Here is a 24,026-nt window from a genome sequence, read left to right on the forward strand (position 1 = left end):
AAAGAAAAGTGCTCAGGGGATAAAGCCCGTGAAATGGCGAAAAGGAAGAAGGGCCCAATGCAAAGGTAGAGACGTTAAGATAGTGTAAAGACTGATCAAGTTCCATTTGATCGGACGGCTGGCATGATTTCGTTAAGCAAAATTGCTAGAACGTTATGCTCTGTGAAGTGGTGAAAGAGCAAAAAGGAAAACACATAGGCATGTTGTGACCCGTTGGAGTGAAATTTTTGAATTCTTCTATGAATTCAATTCTGAAGGGATGATCGAAGCATGCGGTATCAATGTCATAGTTAAGAGCCCGACTACCGTATATGATCTCATATCAATTGAATGAAGGTATCATTCTAAAGAATAGTTGCTAGGAGAAGAGGTCGCAGAGTTAATTTCTTCAGTCACAAAGCAAGTTTCTTTGAGAAGAAAATAGGATCTCTTATTTGTTTGGCAATCACTTAACAGTGTGTTTTAATTGTGGTCTTGATTTGTCACTAAACAATTGGGGTTAGTAATTAAATCTTTTGCATATTTTTTAAGATGGCACCTAAGAGAGAATTCTTTGGAAAGGTTAATTACAAGGAGAGGGCTATCTGTGATGACTTCCTTGAATAGTTGACATTGTCAACTAACGTGGCCGCAAAGGTAAAAGAACTTGTGCCAAGAGCTCCTTGCCTAAAAATAGGGGAGGGATTATATGATAAGGGTAATTGGATAAGAGACCCTCAAATTGGGTTGTCTGGGTTGGGATTGTTTAAAGTTGGATTTGGTATGAGAAACTCCTCAGCCCCATAGAACAGTATCTGGGAGTTGGATGTTGGCAAATTAGTGGTCCCTGGAGTATTCATGGATGTGGATCTCCTAAATCAAATTGCACACAACTATGACCTAATTAAAAGGAGTGTTAAAGATATAAATAGGAAAACCCTCATTGAAATTAATAATGAGGAGTTTAGAAATGCTTTTGGGCTTAGTGAATTTACTAATTTTCTAGAGCGTATTAATTTTAAATCACTAGCTCAGGTATACAGTGTGCAAAGGAACCACCTTAGAAATGGGCCTCTTAAAAAATTATTTGTGAAGATAGGTGGGTTGATAGTTGTAGGACCCAATACTGAAGAGTCATTCTCATTAAATCTGTTCACCCTTAGGGCCAAGGGATTATATTGGTCACTCTGCCAAATTCTAGGAGAAGATGCTGAGGCAAATATGCCCACTCATTACATGTTAATGATTGCTCAGATTTTGAATCCTTCTCTTGTAGTGACCTTTGATTATGCTTCCTTTATCACTGATGCTATCCATGAAGGATTAATAGGAATAAATAATGGGAAGGTACATAGGCCTTTTGGATGGTATTCCCTCCTCATGCATTTATTTTTATTCAAGGGTGGTGATTATTTTGCGAGTGGAATGGATCTTGTAAAAGAGAAGAATGGAGAAAAGATGCCAGTGCAGTTATGGAGTACAGTGCTATCATGACTCTCCTCTATTTAGACAATCCAAGAGTCCCCAAGGTTCTTTTGGAATTTATTAGGCCAAAAGAGTTTGCAGAGAATATAAAAATTATCCACAATTGGGGTGATATTTACTTATACCCTATCTCCACAGTTTTCAGAGTATATGGTTTCAAAGGCACTCCATTTTTGTTACGCTATCAGGTCCCTCTTAAAGTGGGAATTACAAAAATCCTAAGGCAGATTGGTGGTTTGGAAGAGGTAGAGTTAACAGGCAGAGGTAAAGGGACCATTTTCCCTACAATTACCATAGCACAATAATTTGTGATAATTAAAGGAGGTTGGAAGTGTTTTGAAAATTTCCTCCAACCGTATCATTTGTCAACTACAATATCTCGATGTGCTGACCCTGAAGACTTCTTCAATGGCATGTTTAGAAAGAGGGAAATATGCAGAGGTAGACCCCATCAATTCTAGTTTCCTAAAGACCTCATTAGGAATGAGTTTGACCTAGATGAGTAAGAGTTGAGGAAGGAAAAGTGGGTAGCCTACAAAAAGGCCTTAGACATTATACACCAATTTGATACCAACTATGACCCATTGTCTAGTTTCCACACCTTTCAGGAGAAGATAAAGTTCCTAATTCTTTGTTTTGAGGATGTGATGCTGAATTTGAAAGAAAAGAGGGAGGTTGTAATTAAAAACAACCCTGAGAAAGCAAGACTGGTTCTAAGTAGGTCTGCATCAACTAGAGCAATCCCTCCTGGTAACTACATGTTGCATAAGAAGTCCAATTATAGTGTGTTGATGCCTACAATAGGGGAGCCCTCTACTTTACAGGGGAAGAGGAAGATATAGGATGTCATTAACATTCAAGATAGCCCAAAGAAATAAAGAGTGGGAAAAGAAATAAAATCTAATGAACCTTTGAACTCTCCATCTCAATCCCCTATTCATATAGGAGATGAACAGGCAGTAGCTGAGCTACTGTTATAGTTAGGCAGCCTTGGAGAGATAGCATATACATATGACGAAGTGGAAGAGGGAATGCCAGAAGAGCCCCCTACTATTGAAATGATCATCACTGCTAATGAGTTCAAAGGCCAGGAGTGGGATCCTAAGATTAAGCAGGCCAGTGAAGATTTCTTGGCTAACAATAACTTTGTCACATCAGGAGCATTCATGAAATTTGTGTGGAAGTAGAACATTGACAAATATAATGCCAGGTGTGAAAAGAGAAAAGGTGAGTAGCTCCACAAAGATCCAGTTGTGGTTGAGGAGGAAATAAAGCAAGACATGATTGATGAGTTTAAGACCATCACTCCCGAGCAAGGAAGAGATATGGTGGCACAGGCTGGGGTACTCATTCTCCCCGAATGGGACATAGAAGATGCCTGAGTATTGGAGGTAGTAATAAAAGAGACCAAACATATGGAAGGAGTCACTTTCAGCAAAGACAATGTTGCACTGGTCATGTGGTCTCTTAAAAGAGATGAGAATAAGAGAAATAAGGACACCCCAGGGTCGAGTTACCTTGGTGGAATGATAGTAAAAAGAGTTCAGAGCACTGGGGTAGTGGAAGCTGCTAGCACTATGCTAGAGACTGCAAAGTTTAGTGTTGCAGTGGCAAAAAGGGAGGCTATGGAAAAGGTAGATCTCCAGGTTAAGCTGGAGATAGTTTTAAAAGCCTATAATTGTAATACCCTAAAAATGGTCATCTAAACCATAGGCCCCTAATCTCAACAACGTCACCAAGGTCCTAACCAAAGGCAATTAAATCAATCTTGAGCACACAATTAATTCCTAAAATCATCAAATGTCACATGGCAAATCAATCACTCAATATTAATTAAATATTTATTTAATTAATTAATCATTCCAAGTAAATCATTTTAAACAATTATCTTATTTATTTTAATTAAATATCTTAGCATATTTAATTAAATAAAGCAATTTGCCATAAATCTTCAAAAAAGGAAACACATCAAGAAAGAGGAATTAATTTAATTAAATAAAGCAATTTGCCATAAATCTTCAAAAAAGGAAACAAATCAAGAAAGAGGAATTAATTCAATTAAATAAATCAATTGAGCACAAATCTTCAAAAATGGAAATAAATCAAAAAAGGAATTAATTGACAAAAAAGAATCAAAATTTGAGAAAAGAAATCAATTGGAGATAATCTTGAAAAAAACAAATTAAAAATTGATAGATAATCTCACAGAAAATAATTAAAACAATTAAATATTTAAATTGAATGAAATAGAGAATAAATCAGTTTTTTCTTGATTTAATCTTAATTTTAGTTCAATTTCCTTTAAATCAGTTTTTTCTTGATTTAATCTTAATTTTAGTTCAATTTCCTTTAAAACTGAGAAAAGCATCCAATCACATCAATTCACCTGGATTGTGCTTCCTCTTGGAAAATCTTGACCACTCATCATCATTTGATCTCAACCATTGGTTTCTTTCTGAATTTTCTATAAATTCAGGCTCATCTCTCATTCGAAGGGAGGCTGGAGAATATATTGTTATTATACTATTTTTACTCTAGGATTTCATTGATATATTGCATATTAATTATTTCATATTAATTAAATCATTTAGTTTAATATTGCAAAAATATTGTTAGATTAATATTGCATTCATCTAGCATTCATCATGTTCATATAGATAAAATCCTTCGTCTTGATGTTGTCTAGTCACTGGTATTGCTTATAATCTGAGAGCAATCTTATACTCGCATCTTTTAGAAGGCAATGGGTCGATTCGTTATGGTTTATTTATTCATTGATTATATCTGATCAACCATGCATGTAATGACTTAATTGAAGTGTTGTGTCTTGCAGATACAGATTCTCATACCACTTTTCACACACACATTTCTGGCACCCACCGTGGGGCTCAAACCCACAACTACAAGATTTATAATGTTTCTTGAAAAAATTTAATGTTTGATTTTTATAACTAATAAACATGTGTTAAATTTACAAATAAAAATCTTTCTTTTTTATTGTTCTTCTATGACAGTAAACAATGGTCTCGGTTTGGAGAGTATAAATTTTTATTGAACTGTTGGATCTTAACTAATTTGTGATATGTTTTGTAAAATCAAGTTTTCTACAGGATCACCAAAGGATTTTCCTAAATATTTTGGATTTGAAAGTTATTATTGACAGAGTGCAGGACTATCATTTTACGCATTCTTCTATGATAGTCAAAAATGGTCTCGGTTGGAAGAGTATAATTTTTTATTGAACCATTGGATCTCAACCAATTTTTGATATGTTGTTGAAAATGAAGTTTTATACAGGGGTACTGAACGGATTTGACAAAATATTTTGTGTTTGAAAGTTATGATTGACAGAGTGCAGGACTGTCATTTTACCTATTCTTCTGTGACAGTCAAAAATGGTCTTGGTTCGGAGGGCATAACATTTTATTGAACCATTGGATCTAACCCAAATTTTAATATGTTTTGTAAAACCAAGTTTTGCACATTTCTACCAAAGAGATTGTCCAAATTAGTTTTTTTTCAAAAGTTATAAACGACAGAGTGTAGTACTATAAAAAATTGTCATAACTAGGATAGTCATAAAATGGAAATTCTTGTTAGATTAGTTTAATTTAAAGTTTACATGATAGAATTTTCTTTTGATGATTTTTTTTATGTTATCTTGGAAACTAATTTTGAGATTTTAATTTTTTCAGGACGCTTGTCAAAGAATCTATCAATCAAACATACGCATGCCAAAGAATCAAGAAGAAAATGACTACTGACATATTGGTTTTGCAGGTTGCCTAAGGAGAATCGACTAAACATTGTGTGTTCATTTAGTAATTTCTTAGGCACTTAAATTGCTATCTGGTTAAAGAACAAATCTGTCTTTCATGTTTTCAGAAAAATCTAAGAGGTAGGAGAGTATGCTCTTGTCTTTTATAGACAATCAGAAATCTAGACCCTCGAAGTTTTTTTCTAAGTTTTGAGATTTATGTACCTGTAGCGGGCCTGTCACATTGGGAAAAAGTAATCACCCTGTGAGAATGGCCCAAGTGAGTATAGCTAGACCTGAGCATTCCAACTCACTATAATAAATAGGCCTCTGGTGATTAAAGTCTCAGAGGATGGGATTATTTGAATTTTCTCTTTGAGATCTCTCATATCGAGCATTTTGTAGGGCCTCGCGGTCTCAATCACGTTTACGTGACTACATCTTGTTTCGGTACCTTGTTGGGCTATAGGCCTCAATCATGCTTGTGAGACTTCAAGCGGTAATTTCAAATGGAATTCCTGACTAAGAACTATAAGATAGAAGCTACCCGATTCACCTCCGAAAGGTTGATAATCTTTGTGCAAGAGAGATAGTAACTCTCCCAAGACACTTGCCATATCATGCCCCCATTAGTGTTTGGAGTCGGCTAATACGGCGTTGAGAATCCATTGCGTGAGACTCAGCGGCCGTATTCTGATTAGCTATTGGGTGTGTACCTAAGTAAGCAAGCAAAGGTTTTCTTCTCTAAGCCAACTTCCATAGGGTTAGCGTGCTGTGATTGAATTGTTATATATCTTGCATGTTTTCTATGTTTTCATCCCTAAAAAAAAAATTAAAAAAAAACTAAAACTGGAATACCAAAACTGGAGAAAGCAACAAACAGAGTTAGTGATAAACTCTGTCTGTGTCCAAACTGGTCTCTGTTAGTCATTGAAACATCTATCCTTATTAAAAACTAGTAGTCGTCAGTCATTGAAACTCTGTCTGTCAGAATCTCGTCTCTGTCCAATCCTCTGTCATATGAATTCCTGATCTTGACAGTCAAAATAGTCAAAGTTTCCTAGATCAGTCTACAGCAAGCCTAAAATTGGTTATCATCCTCTTGAGCATAAACAACCTTGATAGTGTACCTCTGTCGTTGCATTGCATGATTTTGTCGATCATCTTAAAGCTAGTTCAAACGAACATCTTATCAAACCTAAGTTAACTTAGATAATGTCTTATAAAGGATAGATCATTCTTGAAACCAGACTAGATCTTTAGTTACTTCTCTCAATCAGTATGTTAAATGAAATACTAGCTACAATTTGATCTTGACTTCTGCAACACATCTCGCCCTTGGTCCTATCGGTTAAAAATGTCTGTTCATATCAAAAGCTCTTCTAATTTTTTTGACAAAAGTAAGAATCTCATGGATACCTTAGCTCCAATTCCCATGGCTACCTTTTCTCAAATGCTTCAAGATATCAAGAAAGAAATGCATGACTTGAAAATCCAAGAAAATGAATCAATGACTCCTTTTGAAAAACAAATGCATGATATCAAGAGTGAGAAACTTCAAGGAATGCTAAAACAATTAGGTGATTTGACGATTAGATACTAGAAAATAATTGACAATCAAAGACCAAATCTCATACAAGATCACAAAACACCTTCACCAAGTCATAAAGACATTTCCTCCAAATATTCCCTAGATAGATAGTTTACACCTTTGGGGCAATCTATTGAGTCAGCTTTGGAAGAGCTTCTTAAGAAAAATCTTATCATATTGCCTAAAAAGACCATATGGGGATGTGTAGTTTTGAGTAGTTACTGTGTATATCATAGGCATAACAAACATAAGACTTCAATGTGTATGGAATTAAAACATAAGATTCAAGATCTCCTTGATGATGGTGTCATTGAAATTGAAGATCCTAATGACTCATCTAAAGAAAAAAAAGGAACTATTTCTAAGCATGATCAAAATCGTGAACCTATGTCTAGCAAGGCTCCATATGTGGCCTACATCCCTTCCATGATGCCTTCATCTCCTAAAATGTCTCAACAACAATCCATACCATCTCCTTCAAACAATGAAACTTCTCATGTTGACCTTCAAGGGCTATCTCCTATGGAAATCCAAGTTAATGCCAATATTGATACAAGTTCCTCTAAAGATTTAAAAATCCCAGATCCTATGCCATCATACACTTCAATTCCAAATGTACCCACTCCAGAGAGTCCCACTCAAAATACTTCCCCATCATGCCAAAATATGGAGATCTTCCAAGAATCCCCTATGCCTATGCAAAATCCTATCCCTTCCTTAGAAGTGACTCCATGTCAAGAGGATAATCTGGAAAATAAAAAAATAAGTCCTACCATAAATCAAGATCAAGACACCAAAACTCTTCAATCCCATCTAATGATTGAAAGAGATTCTATTCTCCTAGAATCCCATGATGATCCCCTTATACCTTTCCATTTCTTCGAAGATGACCCCCTTCCATCTCAAGAGAAAACCATCCTTCCAAATCCCATTCCTAATACACTTCCTAAGCAAGATCATGATGCACCTTCCACCTTTTCAAATGATCCTATTCAAAATGAAAAGTCAAACACCCTTCCCACTCTATCCAATGGTCCTCTTCCATGTCAAGATCAAAGTATCCCTCCATCTCTTTGTCATAATCCTCCATGTTCACCTCAAGAGTCCATCATGCCCATAAATCCCTCTCATGATCCTATCATTCCATGCAAGATACCTCCACCTCAAAATGGACTTGCCTCTAGCATCAAAAGTAAGAAGAAACCCTTTGTTAAAAAGATCTTTCAAAGCATGCATTATCAAAGAAAAGGGTTAGACATTCATGAAAAGGGTATATTAGAACCACCTGCTATAAAAGAAAATCTTGATTATAATGGCTACATTTCTCACTCTCAAGATGTTGGTATCCCTCATAAATCCTACATTTCTCCAGTTAAATCCAAATACATGCCTTCCCCATCATCGCTTCCATCCATTCTAGGTCCCTATATCCCTCCATCCCTTATGAAAGATCAACAAAGGCACAGATCTTTGAGTACCTTCCATCAATATAAAAGATCTCCATATCATTCCTATCTATCCACGCATCTCCCTCCAAGCAATTTGGATGCCAAGCATAAAAGTCATAAGTCAAGTAATCCACGTGTATTCAAGGATCAACATGTCCCATCTAATCGACATGTCAAAACAAAGAAAAATATGATCCAAAAAGAAAAAGAAAAATACAAAATGCCACAAAGGCCCACAAAGAAAGAAGAAAAGTCAAAAGTTATATGGGTTCCTAAGGCACTTGTACAAGCAATGTGCTCCAAGGAACTACAAAAGAATAAAAAATCAAAAGCCATGTGGATCCCTAAGCAGCTACTTGAAGCACAACAGTCTAAAGAAAAATCAAAATTGGCATCCAAAATTGTTGTTCCTCCATCCAAACCTTCTGATTCTATTCCTCTATCACCTCCTTCATCCATTTTGTGTTCTTATGCCCCAAAACATGTAACCTTTCCTCCATCCAAATCTCAAAATTTGAGATTCACTTCTCCTCCATATGTGCACCATCCCTCAAGGTGTGTGTCAATGTTGATCTTTCCAGCATTTCCATCTATCGATACACAATTCTTCCAACATCCCATCCATTATCCAACACCTCTTTTTCACCCTTCCATCCCTCTTATCCAATCCTTTGCATAAGTCCTTGCCCTAGTTTCATTTCATTATCCTACCAACATCTTTGAGCATACCTTCATAGCCATGTTCTATTGCAACTCATATTCTAAAGGTACCATCCAAAGCAGTGAGACATTGGGGTCCTTCTTCCATCTCCTCTCATGCCTCCATTATCTTCCAAAAAAAAAAAAAAAGATGAAAAAAAGTGAAAAAAAAAGAAGTAAAGAGAAATGAATTCATCCTTGTGTGAAAACCACTTCTTGTGGCGCCTTGGGCAAGTACCATGATGAAAACCTGGCAAACAGGCATCATGCGTAATCCATTATCCTTTTGAACTTTACACTGGGGGCAAGTTCCATCCATCTATTATCCATCTTCCTCCATTATCCTTCATCCTCCATTATCCCTCATTCACTCTATCTACATTCATATCCCTTTTCCACCTTTGATCTTGACAAGGTTAAGGATTCTTGCAGGCTTCATGTGTCCTATCTATTATACTTGATCTAGACCCTTTATCTCCTCTCCATTGCTCACTTACATCCTTCATTACCCCCTTTTGATCTTGCTTATCATATCTACCTCCTATCCAAATCTATTCCTTGATCTTGATCAACACTATGGACAAAATGCAAAAACATGCTTTCCACAAACCTCTTGACATGACCACTTCTTTGGACCATATGGCTTCGTTACACTATATCCTTGCTTCACTGCGCTATATCCTTGCTTTACATCGCTAAAATCCTTGGTTTACATTGCTATACCTGGACCCTGTGCTTGGATTAATGTTGTGAGATAGTCCTTGAAAGCGTCCACCATTATTCGCTTATACATTCATGTACTCAAAATCCCTTTTGCCTTGCTAGACACTAGGGGCAAACATTAAAAAATCCTAAAAACCATAAAATGTCCTGAAGAAATCATAAAAATAAAAAAAAATGTCCTGAAGAAATCCTAAAAATCAGAAAATGTCCTAAAGAAATTCAAAAAAAGAAAAACAAAAAAAAAAAAAACAGGAAAAAAGAGAGAAAATGCCCTGGTGAAAACCTGGTAAACAGGCACCTTGGTAAAAAAAAAAAAAAAAGAATCTCTGCCAAGCAGGTGAAAACCTAGTAAACAGGCACCTCTTGTACTCAAGCGCTCCATCTATCAACGCAACATTGGCATTCTTGCTTTCCTGCATATTTTCTTTCGCTTGTACATATTTCAGTCACTTTTGTGACATCCTGGTTCGTTGGAACCCTCATGGCTTGAAATCGATCAATGTCCTAGTCTTAGGTAATCCACAGAGCACATTATATGTCCTAAGCAGTATCAACCAAGTCAACCTTACGTCAGTGAAACTTGGTCGTCCACTCCGAGTCAGTTACCTATCTCCTGACTACTAAAGAGTTTTATCACTGAATTAACAAGCAAAACAACATAACGGAAAACAATCACTAAACTATTTGAGCTATGCATGAAAATTGTATTTGTGTGCTGTCTTTTATATTGGTTTTCGATTATTATCCCACTGAGTAACTCGAGGAAGTCTATCTTGACTAAGAGGAGCAAGGATTGGGGGCATAATATTTTCTTGTTTGCTGCTTGAAGGAATGATCCCAATGATCTGGAAACATCTAAATTAGCTGGGTGTCTGTGATAAGAGCCTTCACATCAAGGTGGAATCGCCTCACATACCTCGAGTCTACTTATTTGAATGCTACAGGGAGGTTCCCATCATTTCTTTGTTTGTTTTGAGGGAATTTCTTCATTGTGAAATCCGAGTCCATGCGTAATTTGTCCAAGGATATGAACGAAAAAAGGGTCATTGCGGACAAGATAATTAATATTGCACATGAAAAGAAATGAACTCTATTCTGCTTGCTATAATTGTAAAACGCTCAATGATGACAATTAAGCTTTTCAAAGTCCAGTGACTAGGTTTAGGTTGCATCTCATTTTTCATCTCATCTTGCATTTCATTTTGCATTTTGTGAATTTGGAGTGATTTCGGTATAGTAACAATGCTTCCTCTTTGTCTGTTGAATGAGAGTTGGAGCGTCATCATTTCTTCGCTAAGTGGTCTCTTTTCATCATTTCTCTGATCGAGTACTTGTGTTTTGAGATGTTTAGCTACATACATTAGCATATTATATAGATTCATACATTCACTATCATTCATTTGCATTCATCTTATTGCATAGAAAAATGAAAAAATTTGCATTACTCATTCTCCTTACTCATTTGCATTATCATTTATTTGCATATGAAAAGAAACAAAAATAGACATCCATGATTCATTACTCATTTGCATTATCATTTATTTGCATATGAAAAGAAAGAAAAATAGACACCAATACTCATTCACATTCATTCATGCTGAAAAGAAATGCATACATATAGAATAAAGCATATAGAACAACATCTCATAATCCATCAACACAAGTACGATGAAATCAAATCACGAGCTTGTAAATCGGTTGTCCTGAGTCCATTTTCGGGATCGAAATCAAAAATTGAGATCATTTTGCTAGTCAATTTCAAAATTTGGCCCACTTAGTGCTCTTTTCATCAAAAGCTCTTTCTCTCTTCTAATTGCACTCAATTTCTCGTTAATCAACGCTGAATCTCAATTTAATTTCTACAAATCAACTTTGCGCTCAATTTCTCGCTAAAATTTCAAAAATTCCTCTGAATCATTTGTGCTCAAAACAACTTATCATCACTCAAAATTGCCTATCATCATGTACCCTTGCTATTTTTCGATTTTGCTCCCGAGGGGGCATACTCATGACCTTATGACCTCACATTCTTCAATGTCGAGAAAATTTTTAAATCTTCATTGAAAGTTGCGCAAAAATCTTTTCAACTAAAAAAAATCAAATAAGACCTCATCGCTAGGGGCATCTCAACTTTATCGCTTTATATCAAGTTGAGATTTCTCGATCATCTCATCCAAATCAATCTCTAGGGCCATATCAACTTCATCACTTCATATCAAGCTGATATTTGTCTTTTATCTGAATCAATCTCTTTACGTTAATCAGTTCCATTGCTTTTCATCAAGATGATTTTTCATTTAAACTCAATCAAGCATTTAAAGAGTATCTTCTATCATGCTAAATCTAAATAGGTGTTACGTTTTATTCATTTCTTGATCAAGCTAAATAATTTATCTTCATCGTATCTTGATCAATCAAGTTCAAGATCGATTTTTATCATCACTCACTGTATCTAAGTTCAATCAAGTTCTAGATCAGTAAGATCTGCTTCTTGATCAATCAAGTTCAAGTTCGGTATCTTTTGTTTTCTATCGTTCCCAAGTTCAATCAAGTTCCGGAATGGTATCACGTTAATCAGACTTTATTCAGCTTTGTCGCTTCGAATCAAACTAAACACCTCGCTTTTTTATGTAGTTCGTGATCAATCAAGTTCAGGACTGACATCTCCTAGACATCAACTCTTCTTTGAACCAACGTGCTGCTCGCACATTAATTCAAAGAGGGGCAAATGTAATACCCTAAAAATGGTCAATCTAAACCATAGGCCCCTAATCTCGACAAAGTCACCAAGGTCCTAACCAAAGGCAATTAATTCAATCTTGAGCACACAATTAATTCCTAAAATCATCAAATGTCACATGGCAAATCAATCACTCAATATTAATTAAATATTTATCTAATTAATTAATCATTCCAAGTAAATCATTTTAAACAATTATCTTATTTATTTTAATTAAATATCTTAGCATATTTAATTAAATAAAGCAATTTGCCATCAATCTTCAAAAAAGGAAACACATCAAGAAAGAGGAATTAATTTAATTAAATAAAGCAATTTGCCATAAATCTTCAAAAAAGGAAACAAATCAAGAAAGAGGAATTAATTCAATTAAATAAATCAATTGAGCACAAATCTTCAAAAATGGAAATAAATCAAAAAAGGAATTAATTGACAAAAAAGAATCAAAATTTGAGAAAAAAATCAATTGGAGATAATCTTGAAAAAAACAAATTAAAAATTGATAGATAATCTCAAAAAAAGTATTAAAACAATTAAATATTAAAATTGAATGAAATAGAGAATAAATCAGTTTTTTCTTGATTTAATCTTAATTTTAGTTCAATTTCCTTTAAATCAGTTTTTTCTTGATTTAATATATTTTTAGTTCAATTTCCTTTAAAACTGAGATAAGCATCCAATCACATCAATTCACCTGGATTGTGCTTCCTCTTGGAAAATCTTGACTACTCATCATCATTTGATCTCAACCATTGGTTTCTTTCTGAATTTTCTATAAATTCAGGCTCATCTCTCATTCAAAGGGAGGCTGGAGAATATATTGTTATTATACTATTTTTGCTCTAGGATTTCATTGATATATTGCATATTAATTATTTCATATTAATTAAATCATTTAGTTTAATATTGCAAAAATATTGTTAGATTAATATTGCATCCATCTAGCATTCATCATGTTCATATAGATAAAATCCTTCGTCTTGATGTTGTCTAGTCACTGGTATTGCTTATAATCCGAGAGCAATCTTATACTCGCATCTTTTAGAAGGCAATGGGTCGATTTGTTATGGTTTATTTATTCATTGATTATATCTGATCAACCATGCATGTAATGACATAATTGAAGTGTTGTGTCTTGCAAATACAGATTCTCATACCACTTTTCACACACACAATAATAGTGCCAAGGAAGAGGTAAGGAGTAAAGATAGCATCATTACCAAGCTACAAATCCAATTGGCAGGATAGTACCATCAAGGTGAGTCTTCAACACTGATGATCTCCTCTTCTCCTGCAAGGCATCCACCTACCAGCCCCATTATTGAGTCTCCACCATCTCCAGCACCTTCTAGCTCTCAATTGGTTGAGATCACTCCTCATGAATTCGAGAATTTAAAACAGGCTCAAGCCTTGTATGCAAAGAAATATGAGGAAAGAGTAAGGGATACAATTTTAAGTGTTGCTGACACCATAGGGGCCTCATTATTGTATAACAACATGAGCAAGATTCTAGATGTGTGGAATAAGCTTAATGGAGATAAGGTTTTCTTAATGCCTATTTTTGACAAGTGGAAGCCTAGAGAGCAAGATTTGGAGCTTATTTGTGTATCCTATGATGAAGCAGGGGTTGATCCTATCATCAAGTCCACTTGTGACACCACAAACGATCTAGTAAAATTAGCAGAAGGAATAGATAATGCGGACAAGAAGATCAACATGTACAAAAAGGAGTACACTGATCAGGTTTTTGAATTGCTTCCAGTAGGTTTTGTTAGCCCAAATCAATTGAAGGAAAAACAAGTATGGCTTAAGGAATTAGAAGCCAAATTGTCAGTTAGAATAAAAGGAATTATTAACTTAGATGATTCTTCCTTCTTTGTTGTAACAATTGAGGAGATAGGGAGAATCAAATCTCATTATGGTTTTCTCAATTCAGAGGTTAACAAAATGAGGAATTCCTGGAAAAGGTTAGCCAAGGCAAAAGCAAAAGTGATTAACTTTGCCTGGCCAGCTGATGATGTATACAATGAGTGGACAAGAAAATATGCCATACATGATGTAGAGCAGTTAGGAGAGGTTGCAACTAGACAACAAGTAGAAGAAGCCGCGGAGGTTGAAAAGGACTTGTAACTACTTTTGTAAAAGGTTCTGTAACTAATTCTTTTAGAGAAGTAATCATTGTAACAAACTCTCCTAGGAAAGTCCGAAGCTATGTGCATCCATGTTGTTATAAATGGATACTAGGACTAGTAAGAAAGGATTGCAAAATATTGTAAGAAAATGCTGCAGAAATTTGTCTAGGCTTTTCCAAGTGTTAATGGAGAATATTCGAAAGTTTTTGTAATACTTTTTGAAGAAAATATCAATATACAAACCATCAGCTTTGAGTTTAAACTTTGTGTTGTCTTCAAATGTGTTTGTAACTGTTTACCATTTCATTCTAAATAATTTGGGGTTATTTTGTTTGAATAGGGGTTGTAAGGCAACTTTCAGTAGATATGTTTCTTAGCTTTTCTCTTTGTAAAGCGGAAAAATTGAACCCTAGTCGTTCTCCCCTCCCCAACTTCGAGGAGAGAGAAGGGAGAGTCACTAGGGTTGATGGTTTTCACTTAGGAGAGACTTTACATTCAAAAGAGGGGTTGAAACCCACAAGATCCAATCCCACGCAATGCAAGATTGGATTCTAAATGAGTTTCAAGGGTTAAGACATCAAGGATACCCTCTTTTGTAAAGAAATGTAGATAGGATAATTGAACTAAGAATGCATGTAAAGTAGGAAATATTCGCTTATAAACAGAGATAGGGATATGGGATGAAGCTGCAGACCTGGAATTAGCAGTAAAATGTCGAGACGGCGCTGTCCTGCAAATTTGAGCGAAAGTTGACGGGACGATGGTGCTTGGCGTGCACACGGTCCTTTGAAAAATCTGCGAAACGAAGGGGGATCTGTTCATCTCTGCACAAGGACTCCAGATCTTCAATTACAGCTGCGTACCTGCAACCTTGTTGTAAGAATGTTTGTATTCTTACATGTGAAGGTGTAATGTATGTAGTATGTTGTATGTTGTATGTGATCTCCTCTTCAATGGTTGAATCCTTGTCTTGAATGCAACACCTAGCCTTGAATGGAGACTTAGAATGCTCAATTGCTTGAAGGAATGCTTGAATGCTTGAATGTTTGAATGTTTGAATATCGCTTTCGTGCCTTTGCACATATATGTCCTCCCCTTTTTCCTCCCTTTCTAGGAGAGGAAAAGTAGTTTATATACTTGTCAATTAGGGCTGATAGACTGATTTTCCCGACTTTAGGCCGACCTGGAAACATTATTTCCCGAATTGCAAACTTAGAGACCCGATGCCCAAAAGAGACCAGGCCCAAAATAGGGCTAGGGACCAAGGTGCTGGGCGCCATGGTCCTGGGGGACTAGGGCACTGGGCGCCATGGTCCTGGGGGACCAGGGCACTGGGCGCCATGGTCCTGAAGGACCAGGGCACTGGGTTCCATGGTCCCACCTCCCGGGACAGCAGGGTGCAAGGAGGGATCATGCCAAGGTGTAGAAAAATGTAGTTTTTGGTGTCACAAGCAGGTTTCGGGGTCTCCATTCAGGTTTAACGTTGCATTGCCATCGTGAAGACCCAAATGTAGTCGAAATTGCAAGTGTCACAATTTTAGGACGCTACATTTAGCCCCCACTTTAGTAGGAGTATAAGCGTACTCTCATACTTCCGGTAAAGTACAAGGAAACAACATTGAAAAAATTTCACCACGTCAAGGAGGCAAGATACACCAAGCCCCCAGTGGACTAAGGATCTTGTGGCTTTGATTGACAAAGTAAAAGGGAAGATCATGAGGGAGAACCATGACTATCAGTAGTAAGGTTCCCTCACTATGAGTCATGCAAGAAAGATATCAAAATTTTCAAGGCAAAGCTAAATTTGTCAAGAAATTTTCAAGTATCTTGAAAAGATATGAACGGGATGTATGCCCCCCTACGTTAAAGCGATCGCACATGCCTCATCGGGGGTGATTTCTTTAAGGTAGTGATACATATAAGAAATGAGAAAGGAGCACGTTATCACAAGGATTTAGCCCCCAAGTGTGAGATAAGCCCAAGGATAATAGACACAAAACACAAAGCACAAGGTGACTTTGCTTTCCTCGGGGTCAGTATGCTGTATGATAATTCATGTATATCATATGTATGTATGCATAATTGTTCTTCATTCCCCAATCAAGGAAGGTCACCTAGAAGAAGGGAACACATGTGTCTTTTGAGTCAACATGAGAGAGACCAAAAGAGATCTCAATGTTTTGCATCGTCCTCAAGTAAGCATTAGGTGATTTTGTGATCTAACGTGTGTTTTGTAGGGTGCGGTTCCTAACTGTGTACTGTAGATACCGCTAGGGGCTTCGTTCGACAGACTTATGGATATATCCTTTTTCAAATAATGTTTACTTTTCTATACTTTATCTTGCATATGCACATAGTGTTCATATGACCGCTAAAGTGGGGGCTAAATGTAGCGTCGTAAATTGTACGCACTTGCTAGGGTGGTACAATTTCACACCTAGTTTAGCACCCGCCTTGGCGCATTTTGCATTTTGCATTGCATTTCCCCTTTAGCACTTAATTAATCAAATTAATTAGGTCTAAGGTTCTTCCACATCATAAAGTCAGGCCCTTTTCATTAAAGTGTGCCCCTTTCATTTTATTCTTCCAATACATCATTTAATCAAAAACCCTAATTAGGTCCTATTTTGAACTTGGGGGCTTGATTTCGGGGGTCAAAACATCTCAAAATCACCTGTAACTTCGGGATTCTCTCTAAAATCATCATATCCGACGGCCCTAAAAATTTGGTGAAAAGTTGTCGGGACCATGGCGCCCGGAGTGCACACGGTCCCGGACTTTTTTCCTGAAATTTTAGGAGCGCGATCCAATCATAAAATAAAGCTTAACCCCAAGAAATTGGCAGGAGATTCAATCTCTAGGTCGGCCAAAAGTTGAAATTAAGACCTAGGGTTTCATATATAAGAGCTCTCTTTCTTCATTGGAAAGGATCAAGGATTTTTGGTTTCAAGGACCTTCTAGGCAGCGAAAGAGCAGATCTTTGAAGACTTCAACAACATTCAACATCCATCCATCAAGCATCCATCAATTTCATTCATCCATTTAGGGCTTTGAAGACATTGAAGAACAATAAGGGATCACCGACTGAAGATTGGCTTGTACCCCTCCCTTGGGGTTGGGTATGATTTTATGTTGTTTTCATGTCTTTGCATAAGATTCATCATATCATTTGTATTCATACTTTAGATCACTTTGCATCTTGATTTGGAGCACTTACATTATCATGTACAAGCAATTAGGGTTTACTTTCTAGGTTGCTCTAGTTTGCTTATTTGCATTTTAGGATCTTGCACACACACTACTTTTACAATACAACTTGGCTATTCGTGGAGGTGGAAATCACCAAAGCGGGGGTTTGACTAAGGCAAAACCCTATATAGCCGCCTACAACCCCTTTTCAGATATAAGTGCAGATTTCCGAATTCGAAGGACGCCGCAAGTTGCAGATCCGACAGAAGCAGACTGAGATAGAACAACACACCAAATTTCAGAGCAAGAGACCAGGACAGGGGCGTGGAGTGCCCTGGTCCTGCCAGGATAGGGGTGCTGGGCACCCTGGTCCCTAGGACAGGGGTGCTGGGTGTCCTGGTCCTTCTGTCAGACAGCAAGTTCTAGACAGCTTTTCAGGTTGCAGAACAGCAGTTTCAGGAGTAGTTTCAGGGGCAGGATTAGGATAGTGGCGCCTGCGCCCCCGTCTCGAACATTTTCAATCAGATTTTAACTTCGAGTACGCATTTGCATTCTTGTCTTGTCCTTGTGTTTACAACTTTCCATTGTTTAATCTTAATTCTGCAATCTTGTTATTAGTTCATACTTGCACTCTAGGGCTAGTAGTTGAACTTGCATCATTTTATCTTTCAATTACAACAAAGGAATAGAAATCCTAATAGGTAGCCCATGGCTCTCTCTTCCACAAAAAGAAGTAGCCAATTGTGTGATACCTCTAGGCTCTTTCGTATTCCACAATGTGTGTCAAAAGGTGAGATTAGGGCATGTTTGCTTAGTGTCACTTTTTCCCCTACACATTTTGGTGAGCCCGATGTGAATCTTATTATTGCTTTCTCTTGCATTACATTTGTTAGATCTAAATCTAGATTTAGTGTGCTTCATTTAAGTTTCATTTTCATAAAAAAAAAAAGGAGAAAAAAAAGAAGGAAAGGAAAGAGTGTGTTTTGTTTCTTTGCATTGTGTGTTTAAGTTTTATGCGATCTTTATTTCAAAATGTCAGATTTTTATTTGCAAGATGTTCATATTCGTGATGATGTATGCAATTATGTTGATTATGAGTTAGATGAAGCTTTAGATGAGTTTTTGAACCCTAAAAATACCAAACCTTCATTTTACCAAAAACTCATAAACATTGTTACTATGCCATTTCGTTGTGATGAGAAAGATAAGTCGAATGATTCCTCTCAAGGGTACATTCCTATCAACTCTTCCACTAAATCTAGTAACATGGTTGTTTTCAATGATCCCCTCTATGAAGAGATATCTCCTTTTGAATCAAAAGATAAACCTTTTAATAGATATGATCATGCTTTGTTGGATGATGCCCTTGATGACTTTGTGGCTCCTAAAAAATGCTCCCTTCATGAGGATCCTTTTGTGCAAGAAGATGACATTATCCCTACATTTCCTAGTGATGGCATTTCCTTTTCCAACAAAATTCCCACTCGAGATGATGAATTAATGATAAATGCTTACCCTTCTCCTAAAGTTTGTCTTACCCATAAGCATCCCTTAGAGAAAGAAGATGAAATAATAAGCAATTCCCTTAATTCTCTCTCCCCTAAAGATCATATTGAACATATTTTGAGGAAAGAGGATGAGTTTAACACATCTATTGATTCTCTCCCTCCTAAGGATAAGGAATTAATAAACAATTTTATCTCCTCTCCCGACATTGACAATACTTCAAACACTCCTTTCAACAAGCTCACTATTTGGGATGAACCATTAGAAGAAGGTATAGATTATTCTCTACCCCTAGCCAAAGGGGATGAAATCAAGATTGAAAACTCCCTTGATAGTTTCTCACCTTCCTTGAATCTCAATCATTCTCCCTCTAAAAATAAAGCATCTCCCTCTCCTCAACTTGGTTCTACTCATAAGGAAACCCTAGTTCAAAACAAGATGGTTAACATCTCTTTCAAAGATCTCCATCTGAAAAGTGAGACTTTAGAGAGTAATGTTGATCCTTCCCCTAAAGAGTTTATTCCCCATGTAGATCCTTTGATGATAAAGGATGATATGACCTTTCCTAGTATTACTCTTCCTATTGGAACATCAATGCCTACCCCTTGTCTCTCTCCTAAAATTGATTTAATCCGTGATAAGATTTTAGTGCAAGAGAAGACTATCAATAATTCTTCCAACACTTTTGTTCATTCCTCTAAACCATCCTCAATTAATTTGATACGTGTGAATGAAACACCTAACAAACCTCTCTTCACTGTCCAAGGTGCTTGTCCTTCTCAAAATTCTCAACCTTTAAATAAGCCTATCTTAGTGGTTCAAGGTGGTTATGCTAATGATTCTTTTTGCACTCCTAAGAAACCTATTATTACTGTGCAAGGAGGTTATTCTACTAAGAGCCCTTATGAGTATGCTAAGCAACTGACTAGAGAGAGTTATCATGCAGTTGCCCATACTTATAATACTAGAAATAATAGGCAGCCTAATCTTCCTCCTGTTACTCCGGTATCTCTTCCTAATCCTCAACCAATTCTTCCGCAAGCTCCACGTATTTCACAAGTTCTCAGTAAGGAATATGATCTCATAGAACAACTTAAAGCTACCCCTGCTAAGATATCCCTTTGGGATTTGATTCAAACTTCTTCCGCTCATCATGGAATGTTACAAGATGCCTTGAAAGATTTGAATGTTCCTCCACCTAATACATCTAGTAATATAGTGTCTTTGGTTAACTCTGTGATGAATCCTAAAGCTCAAATTGTGTTTACTCAAGATGAGTTGCTTGCTAGCGAAATTCAACATCAATATGATCCCTTGATGATTGTGGTTATCATAAATGACACTGCTATAAGATGAACACTAGTAGATAATGGTTCTGGCCTTAATGTGTGTAGCATTAATCTATTGCATAAGATGAATGTGGATACATCCCTTATTGAGCCTGACTCTCGTCCCATTTGAGGCTTTGATAATGTGGCTAAGTCTTCATTAGGTATTATCACCTTACCCATCACAGTGGGACCTGTTACTTTGCCTACTCCTATCCATGTTATGTCGGGAAATCTAACATACAACTTGTTATTAGGGAGACCTTGGATTCATAGTATGCAAGTTGTCCCCTCTACATTGCATAGACAAGTTAAATTTATTTATAATAATAAGACATATACCTTGATAGGTGATACTAATTTTCAAGCTTGTTTGCAAACATCTACTTCCAAAGGGAGTTCTTCTAAGCCTTCCTCTTCTAGTGATGACTCGTTAAACAAGATACCTATGGATGAATCATCACCCTCTGATAATCAAAATTCTTTGGATGAGTCTGAAGTTCCTGAAGAAGATTCTTCTCAACTTGAATCTACACATGAAAAGGCTTTTGATCTGAGAAGGTTCTTGTAGAAGATGATTGGGGATCTCTTGATTTTAATCCCACCTTTGTAGGTGAGTATAGGGTTCCTCCTAGAGAGCTTAAAGTTAAAAAGAAGGAAGAAACTAGAGATCAATCAGTCTTACCTGAACCTATGAGCAATAATTTTGTGGCCGCTTCTCAAACTTCTTCTCCTCACACCTCTAATTCTGAAGGATTTGATTCTTTGTCTTATGAAAAACCACCTTTTCTTTCTGAAATGGCTAATCGTTATGGTCGTGGTTTTCATATTTTGGCTAAGAGTGGCTATAGTGGAAATGGTTGTGGTGCAAATGAACAAGGAATTAAAGTTCCTTTAGAACATAACATGCATGAATATTCATTTGGACTTGGATATAATCTTTCTAAGCCCACCAAAGCATCTAAAAGACCATCTCTCAGTGTGAATGCTATATTTAGTAGTGATGATGATCTCACTTCAACTAAATCATCTTCTACTTCTATCAACTCTCATTCCCCTCATAAGGAAATCTTGGCGATGAACAAATCTCTTTATGACTCCCCTCAAATTTCTAAATCCACTTATGAATCTTTATCTCCTATTCATCATAAAGTCCTTTCCTCTAGGGATAAGGCTCTAATAAATTACACTCATCCCTCTTCTAAGATTTCTTGTGACTTTTCTTCTTCAATTTTTATCACTTTATACATGTTTTTCATCTCACTTATAGTTGAGCATTTAGCATGTCATATTCAAATACCTCATTCAATCTATCATGTCTTTAAATAACATTAATGGCTATTATGTTGCTCATCATTATGTGACATTGGTAGCTCATTTATTGGGGGCTCATTGTCATTCATGATGGTACAATTTCAAGTGCAATCATATTTTTGAAGCAACATAATAGCCTAATTCTCTTGTTCCTATGGGGACAAGAGTGATTTCATACATCTCTTCTTTTTATGGTTAAAATTTCCCTTTGGGGTAATAGTGTGGAAATATTGATCATCTTTTCTGTAGAATCCTCTTTTCCTAGATATGGTAGAAGATGTGTGTTCTCTTTCTTATCCTACCAACTTCTTGTGAGGAGCATTTTACATACACTAATGTCTTGCTTGCATGAACTCATGTGAGTATGTAGTACATTTTTCTTATGTCTAAATCTCTCCCTAGAAGATTGTGTAAATCCTTCTCATTATCCTTATCCTTGGGAGGCAATGATCTTTCCTTATTTTTATCTAAGGATCCACTTTTTCCTATTTCGTGGATGGTGTGAATTTTATTACTTGATGTTATTCCTTGTATGCATTTGTTGTTGTTTGTTCAAGGATTCTCTATTACAAGAGGTGTAAGTCCTTGACTACAACCTCTTTTGCACTTGGTAAAATACATCCATAATGAATTCACTCTCCCAATTGGGTTAAAAAGAGCGTCATCCTTCATTAAGAATCATTTTCACCTCACAAAAGAAGAAAGTATTGCATTCTTATTCTCTTCTTTGTCTTATTCTAGAAAATGTTATATTTGTCTAAGACAATTCCTCTCAGGGATACGTGTCTTTTGTACAAAGATCTCTTCTCCTCTAAGGATCTCCTTTACACATACTACAAGATATCCCTTTTCAACTATCTTATCCCTGCTTAAAGAGTAAAAAACTCTGTTGCTTGGATCTATGACATTGTTGCATTTTTGGGGTATCCTCTTTTGTGATGAAGGTAGGTATCCTTGTTCTACTTTGCTTATGACATAAACTTTACACTTTTTGAGCAATGGGTCATTCTCGGAACCAGAGCACAGACTCTTAGAGCGAGATGTCTCCATTTTTCTTTTATGCAAGGTGATTATTCTCGGAACCAGAGCACAGACTCTTAGAGCGAGATGTCACGCTTTTGTACTATACATATACAAGTTGTATCATACTCGGGCATAGACTCCTATGAGGTGCTTCTAACCTCCCTTACACACACATGCACGAGGTTGAGTGGAACTAGCGGCATAAGGCTAGACTTTCTCACTCTCCTCCCTTACATGGATCACCTAGACAGACTCTAGGGGCTAGTTTTCCATGTCCCTTTTTCCATGGATCACCTAGACAAGATCTAGGGGCGAGATGTCCATGTTTTCTCTCTCACTATTCTTCTCATGGATCACCAATGTGTGTATTCATGCAGTCAAAATTGCAAGGTTCACAATTTTAGGACACTACACTCTTCAGGAGGGGAATTAAATATGCAGGAATCATTTCTACTAGTAAATTTTTTGTGGGGTGCTTTGAATCTTAATGAGCGCAGTTTAATGTGGTATGAATAAATTCTTATGTGTGTCAGGTATATATAGGGATCTACAGAAGCCAAACTAATGGGATATGTAGAGATATTTGATTGTGGAAGTATTGTTTGAATTTAGATGACTCTGTGACCTTGGATAAGACACTGGTATAGATCGAGATTGTCTATTACATATTTTGTAGGCCAATACTAAACATGAGTACAATTTTCATTCCTTTGTTTTAGTTAGTTTTAAGGTGATTAGATCCATTGGTTTTTGGGACTGGTTTGCTATGGATTTATGTTTTAAAAGTGTGAATTTAGCTCACAAAGGTATACCTGCCTGGACTTTGAATAAGTTCGAAGTGTAGAAGGTTAATAAAACCTTGTCATATGTTGTCTTGGAAGTCTCCTTCTCTTTAATATCTCTCCTACATACAAAATTATCATGTCATTATAAGGATGTTAAAGTGAATCATATTTTGAGAACAACAAAAGTGGCGACTCTACTGGGGAGAGTCATAATACGGATCTAGACGTAGATTTGTGTTTAAATTTATAAAGAAAATCATTGTGTGTTTGTGGATTAGATCGGTGCGTAAGTGAATATAGCAGTGATGCTTGGAGGTCCCTATCTAG

The sequence above is a fragment of the Cryptomeria japonica genome, chromosome 3, assembly GCF_030272615.1.
Source record: "Cryptomeria japonica chromosome 3, Sugi_1.0, whole genome shotgun sequence".
Taxonomy (NCBI): domain Eukaryota; kingdom Viridiplantae; phylum Streptophyta; class Pinopsida; order Cupressales; family Cupressaceae; genus Cryptomeria; species Cryptomeria japonica.